We start from the raw sequence: 7979 nt of genomic DNA, 5'->3' as shown, positions 1-7979 counted from the left end.
GATGTGCAGATGGCATCCTGGAATCTCCCTTCACCATCATTCTGGAGCTTCCCTTTTGCCTCCGTCTTACGCTGGAGCCCTTCCCCAGTAAACCACACCTTTCCTCTTTCATGGGTTTAAAATCTCGTTTTACACTTGGAGACTAAGAACCATCCTGCTCAAGAATGATTCGATAAACCAGGAAATCAAAAATCAATTTAAACAATTTATGGAGACCAACGAGAATGAAAACACAACGGTCCAAAACCTATGGGACACTGCAAAGGCAGTCCTAAGGGGAAAATACGTAGCCATCCAAGCCTCACTCAAAAGAATAGAAAAATCTAAAATGCAGTTGTTATATTCTCACCTCAAGAAGCTGGAACAGCAACAGAGGGACAGGCCTAATCCACTCACGAGGAAGCAGTTGACCAAGATTAGAGCAGAAATCAATGAATTAGAAACCAGGAGTACAGTAGAGCAGATCAACAGAACTACAAGCTGGTTCTTTCAAAGAATAAATAAGATCAATAAGCCACTTGCCAGACTTCTCCAAAAGAATAGAGAAAGGACCCAAATTAATAAAATTATGAATGAAAAGGGAGAGGTCACAACCAACACCAATGAAATAGGAAGGATCATTAGAAACTTTTATCAACAGCTTTATGCCAATAAATTAAGCAACCTGGGAGAGATGGAGGCCTTCTGGGAAACCTATAAACTACCAAGACTGAAACAGGAAGAAATTGATTTTTTTTAAACAGACCAATTAATTATGAAGAGATTGAAACAGTGATTAACAAAAAACAAAACTCCAGGGCCTGATGGATTCCCCAGGGAATTCTACCAAACATTCGAAGAAGAAATAATACCTATTCTCCTAAAGCTGTTTCAAAAAATAGAAACAGAAGGAAAACTACCAAACTCATTCTATGAGGCCAATATTACCTTGATCCCCAAACCAGGCAAAAACCCCTTCAAAAAGGAGAATTACAGACCGATACCCCTGATGAATATGGATGCCAAAATTCTCAACAAGATCCTAGCTAATAGGATCCAACAGTACATTAAAAGGATTATCCATCACGACCAAGTGGGATTCATCCCTGGGATGCAAGGGTGGTTCAACATTCACAAATCTATCAGTGTGATAGATCATATCAACAAGAAAAAAGCCAAGAATCATGACCCTCTCAATAGATTCAGAAAAAGCATTTGACAAAATACAACATCCTTTCCTGATTAAAACCCTTCAGAGTGTAGGGATAGAGGGTACATTCCTCAATTTCATAAAAACCATCTATGAAAAGCCTACAGCAAATATCATTCTCAATGGGGAAAAGCTGGAAGCCTTTCCCTTAAGATCAGGAACACAACAAGGATGCCCACTCTCACCACTATTATTCAACATCGTACTAGAAGTCCTTGCAACAGCAGTCAGACAACAAAAAGGGATAAAAGGTATCCAAATCTGCAAAGAAGATATCAAACTGTCTCTCTTCGCAGATGACATGATACTCTATATGGAAAACCCAAAAGAATCCACGCCCAAACTATTAGAAGTTATAGAGCAATTCAGTAATGTGGCAGGATGCAAAATCAATGCTCAGAAATCAGTTGCATTTCTATACACGAACAATGAGACTGAAGAAAGAGAAATTAGGGAATCCATTCCATTTACAATAGCACCAAAAATCATACGTTATCTCAAATTAACTTAACCAGAGACGTAAAGGATCTATATTCTAGAAACTATAAATCACTCTTGAAAGACATTAAAGAAGACACAAAAAGATGGAAAAATATTCCATGCTCATGGATCAGAAGAATTCACATAGTGAAAATGTCCATGCTACCCAGAGCAATCTACACTTTCAATCCTATCCCGATCAAAATATCGATGACATTTTTCAAAGAACTGGAACAAATAGTCCTTAAATTTGTATGGAACCAGAAAAGGCCCCGAATCGCCAAGGAACTATTGAAAAGGAAAAACAAAGCTGGGGGCATCACAATGCCGGATTTCAAGCTGTACTACAAAGCTGTGATCACAAAGACAGCATGGTACTGGCACAAAAACAGACACATAGACCAATGGAACAGAAGAGAGAACCCAGAAATGGACCCTCGGCTCTTTGGGCAACTAATCTTTGATAAAGCAGGAAAAAACATCCGGTGGAAAAAAAGACAGTCTCTTCAATAAATGGTGCTGGGAAAATTGGACAGCTACATGCAAAAGAATGAAACTTGACCACTCTCTCACACCATACACAAAGATAAACTCCAAGTGGATGAAAGACCTCGATGTGAGACAGGAATCCATCAAAATCCTAGAGGAGAACATAGGCAGCAACCTCTACGACATCAGCCAAAGCAACCTTTTTCATGACACATCTCCAAAGGCAAGAGAAACAAAAGATAAAATGAACTTGTGGGACTTCATCAAGATAAAAAGCTTCTGCAGAGCCAAGGAAACAGTCAAAAAAACTAAGAGGCAGCCCATGGACTGGGAGAAGATATTTGCAAATGATGCTACAGATAAAAGACTGGTATCCAAGATCTACAAAGTACTTCTCAAACTCAATACGTGAGAAACAAATAAACAAATCATAAAATGGGCAGAAGATATGAACAGACACTTTTCCAATGAGGACATACAAATGTTGAATCATTATGTCATACACTTGAAACTCATAGAACACTGTATATTAATTATACTTTAATTAAAAAAATAATAAAAAAACACAATCCTCCAGCCAGTTAAAAAAAGATTGGAAGCTAGATGAAATAAGAATGGCAAAATGATAATTGTTGAAGCTGGGTGATGGTACATGGAAATACATTATATTATTTTATTTTATGTGTGTTTGAACATTTTCATAATAAAGAAGTTTTTGTTTTGTTTTGTTTTGTTTTTAATCTGGACTAGGGGTATGAGCCCTGGCTTCCATTCTCATTTGCCCTGAATTAGCTGTGTGATCCTGGCCAAGTCACTTCATTACAGTATCTCAACTCTCTCATAATACAGAAATAATAACTGATTAAAATGTATCATGTCTGCCACATACCTAGAATTATACCAAGTAGTACAAAGGAACAAAAAAACTGTATCTATCCTACCTATTCTTCTACCTATTCTCAAGGCTATCAGGGTGGGGGAAGGGGAGTAGGAGGAGAGGAAACAGGGCTTTCGGAAACTTAAAATATGGTAAAGAAGAAAATTACACCTCTAATTCCACATGCAGAAATAACAAATTAAGGTCTTAGTGTGTATTTGACACATTCCAGACATTTTTCTCTGAAAACAGATGCATGTCGTTAAAAAAAGACATTTGAACAATACTGTATGTGTTCCTTCATGGCCTGTTTTTGTTTTGTTTTGTTTGTCTTTGTGTGTGTGTATGTACCATTATATCCTTTGGGTAATCATACTGAAGTACATCAAAACGTTGTAGATATAAAACATGACCTAGTTTAGTGCCATTTTCTTCTCACAGCTGTTTCATTAACCACAATCAGCCTTTTAATGAATATGTACCACGTGTGCCAAAGGAATGGTCATCTCTGGTTTGAACTCTTGCAGCTGGTCTCCTGGCTTCTAGTTTACCCTACTCTAATCCATCCTTCACACAAACACCAAAATGATCTTCCTGAAATACCCCCATGTCACTACTCTGCTCAAAAACCTTCTACAGGTTATGTACCGCATGATTCCATTTACATGACATCCTCAAAAAGACAAACTATAGGGACAGAGAACAGATCAATTTTTCTGTATGATAATTTTTTAAAGCCTTCAATGATTCTCCATTGCTTAGATTCAAATTTGGCACTAAGCCAACATATGGAAGGCCCTACATGGCTCCCCTGTCTACCTTTCTTTTTTTTTTTTTTTTAAAGATTTTATTTATTTATGTGACAGAGAGACAGCCAGCGAGAGAGGGAACACAGCAGGGGGAGTGGGAGAGGAAGAAGCAGGCTCACAGCGGAAGAGCCTGATGTGGGACTCGATCCCGGATCGCCAGGATCACGCCCTGAGCCGAAGGCAGACGCTTTAACGACTGCGCCACCCAGGCGCCCCCCCTGTCTACCTTTCTAACCTCATCTCCTTACTGAGCCTCGCCCCCAATGCACACTATATTCCAGCCTCACTACAACTGCTTGCAGTTCAGTGAACATATATGTCACACGTGAACCTTGATACCTGTGTCTCTGCTTGTAATGTTCCCCCTGCTAAAACGCATCCCCACCCACCACCAATGGCAACCCTACTTGTCCTTCAAGGCTAGTTCAAATCTCACATCCTCTGCGGACCTTTCCTCAGCTCCTCAGTCAGAACTGAATCTCTCTTTCCTCAGTGTTCCCACAGCACTTTGCTTAGATCTCATTGCCTGACACCACCAGGTATTATAGGGAAAGCCCAAGCAGAAGTAGGCTCCAATGATTAGGCAATAAAACCCCAAACCTCACCCAGAAGTATTCACTTAGCATCAGGCATTTGNATTCCTGCTTTCCTTTCCTCAGTCCCCAATGACCCACTGGTTCCCAGGCTAGGCTACACCTGTGGACTTCAAATGTGCCCTGTTATTTACCTCCCCATCCTTCAAACGCCAGCTTCAACTTCATTCTCAAAACATTCCTGTTTTCTGCTCTGGCGCTGAATTCCTGGCTTGGCCCCAAGCACATGATTCTTCCATGCCACTCCCAGGGACGGTCTAATTTTCTGACATATGCCTGTTCAATCCTACTCTCCTGGCTGAAAGACAAGGGACCTTGCCTAGCAGGTGTGGGTACCTGGGCCTGAGGCTGGTGGGAGGAATGTCTCATCAGCAAGCGAGCCAATCCAATGGGGAAGAGCAAATTAGAGAGTCAAGTGTGGTAGGCAGAGGTTGGTAAACCAGAGAAGCAGAGCCAAATTATGTCAAGAAAGCAAGGAGGGACTAGAGCCTAAAGCCAAGAATATGAGCACATATGGATGGCTGGGAACCATATTAGAGCAGGCTAAGCCATAGGCTAGTTGGGAAGATATTAGAGATAGGGGACTGGAAATAATGTGAGCCTTGGAATCATAAAGACCAGAGTTTAAATTCTGGTTCTTCCCCTTATTAGTTGTCTGACCTTGGGTAGTCACTCGGCTTCAGCTTCTTCATCTGAAAAATGGAGATAGCATCTACCTCAGAGGCTCATGACAATGATGATGATGAAATGAGATGATGTAAATGGATCAACATGGACCTTGGTATCTAATAAACACTCAACAGATGACACCCACTTCTTTCAAGGGCACCTACCACAATTTGCCTCAGATTTCTAATTAGTTGTATGCAATACATGTCTCCAATTAGATCTTAAACTTGAAGGCAGACGCTGTGTATGAGTCATTTTTTTACACATATTTACTTTTTAAATATATTTTTATGATCGCAAATATCATGTAAAGTTATACAAAATTTAAATATTGCAGACTATTTAACACGGAAGAAATCCCCCCAAACTCCTGTCCCAACCAGAGAACTGCTGTAAAGTTTTTGGAGCATTTTTCTCCAGCTCCCCAAACTACCATATTGTTTGTTTTGTTTTTACAAAAATAGGATCACTGTTGAAGTAGGAGTCTCAGAATTTTTTTTTTAAGTTTCATACAAATAGAGAGTGAGCATGTGTCAAAGTTTAATTTTAACTCAGAAAGGAGGAAACCAGCAAGATGGCAAAGTTAACTCAAAAGAGGATATGAGAACTGGTATTTTATAGTTAGTTTAAAAGCAAAGAAATGCTAAAATAATGCCAAAATGATATTGCTAAGTTAGAATTAAAGCTGATTCATGTCCTGCAGGGCACTAAGAACCAAAATCATGCTTTTAGGTGGATAGAAAATCTTGTTGCATTTTGTCAGTTTTCTAGATTTGGAAAATGACTAAACCTTAATCACTTGTGCTAAATTACAATTCTCCAGACATAGAGAGTTAGATGACCCTCAGGCCTGTTAGAAAATGCTCTTAAGGTGACATTAAAGCATCAAGTAATCATCTTTTCCCTTTGTGTTAGTTTCCTAGTGCTGTTATAATAAATCATCACAAACTGTTGTGGCTTAAAAAACACATTTATTTTCTTAAAGCTCTGGAGGTCAGAAGTCCAAAATCAGTTTCACTGGACTGAAATCAAGGTGTTGACAGGGACCTGCTCCTTCTAGACACTCTATGGGAAAATCTGTTTTCTTGTGTTTTATAGCTTCTAGAGATGCATTTCTGTTTGTGGCCCCTTCCTCCATCTTTAAAGCCAACAGTGTAACATCTTCAATATCCCTGTCTCCATCTTCACATCACCTTCTCTCTCACGAGGACCTTTATGATTACATCCAGCACACCCACATAATTCAGGGTAATCTCTCCATCTAAAGGTCAGCTGATTAGCAACCTCAATTTCCCACTTAATTCCCCCTTACCACGTAACGTAACATATTCACAAATTCTGAGGAATAGGACGTGGAGATCTGGGAGGGGGACACTATTCTTCCTATGACACACTTGTTTCCAAGTTTTGAATAATTCTTCATAATCTCGTCCTATACATTGTTTTTCAACTTGCTTTTTTTCACCAACCTTTTCACTTAGCACATACTGTATACATCTACCCCATTTTTTTTAGTAGACACACAACACTACATTAGTTTCAGGTGTACAACTCAGTGATTTGACAAGTTTACACATTGTGCTTTGCTCACAAGTGTAGCTACCATCTGTCACATCACTATTACAATATTATTGACTTATTCCCTATGCTGTAACTCTTATTCCCATCACTTAGTCATTCCATAACTGGAAACCTGTATCTCCCACTCCCCTTCACCCGTTTGGCCCAATCCCCCACTCCCTTCTGGCAACCATCAGTTTGTTCTCTATTTATAGGTCTGATTTTGCATTTTGTTTATGCATTTTTTAGATTCCATTTATGAGTAGAATCCTATGGTATTTGTTTTTCTTAGTCTGATTTATTTCACTTAGCATAATACCCTCTAGGTCTATCCATGTTGTCTCAAGTGGCACAATCTCATCCTTTTTATGGCCACATAATATTCCATCACACACTCACACACACGCGCACACACACACATTTTCCTTATCCATTCATCTATTGATGGACACTTAGGTTGTTTCCATATCTTGACTATTGTAAATAATGCTATAATAAACATAGGGGCACATATATCTTTTTAATGGCTGGACAGTATTCCAGTGATAGAATTGTCAGAATTTAATCATTTCCTTATAGATGGAAATTTAAGTTGTTACCAACTTTTCACTGTTACAGCACAGGTAGTGCTATAATGAACATTCCTGTACACATCTCTTTGCACAAGTGTGGCTATGTTGCCAAAGGAAAAATGCCTAGAGGTTAAAATTCTGAGACAGAAAGTATGCCCACTTAATTTTGACAAATACTGACAAACTGCCTTCCAAAAACTTACGCCAATACTTTACTCTCATACCAGTGATGAGAACCAGTGGTTATTTATCTCCAATATCACTTAAACTTGATATTTGGGATTCACTTTTGAGTCTTTCAGCATCTATAAAGCACTCTGAAATATCCACATAGGTTTTCCTGGTACAAAATGAGCTTAATAATTGTTTAATAAATTAAAGGTTAGAACAATGTAAATTCATACGTACAGCTCAGATGGCTTGTCCCAACAATGATACAATGGTAACAGAGCTAATATGTGTCAATGTGCCGTGAATATAATACAGTGCTATTCAGATGTTATTATCTCTATACATGAAAGTGTACTGTTTTCACACTTACTTCCCATAGCTCACACAGGTTGGCCTTGCCACTTTCTGGTTTCACATGGTATATGCTTTGTTGCCAAGGCTCATATCATACTTTCACTGTGCACCTCAGAGGCTCTAAGATCTAAAGTGTGTGACTAATGGTGCTGGTCCTTCAAGAGGAAAGGCATACGATTCTGGGCATGTGTGTCCCCTGAAGACAGTAGTAAAGCC

Source organism: Ursus maritimus, assembly GCF_017311325.1.
Source record: "Ursus maritimus isolate PB19 chromosome X unlocalized genomic scaffold, ASM1731132v1 scaffold_X1, whole genome shotgun sequence".
Classification (NCBI taxonomy): Eukaryota; Metazoa; Chordata; class Mammalia; order Carnivora; family Ursidae; genus Ursus; species Ursus maritimus.
The sequence above is the reverse complement of the archived record's forward strand: the minus strand, read 5'-3'. Positions refer to the sequence as shown.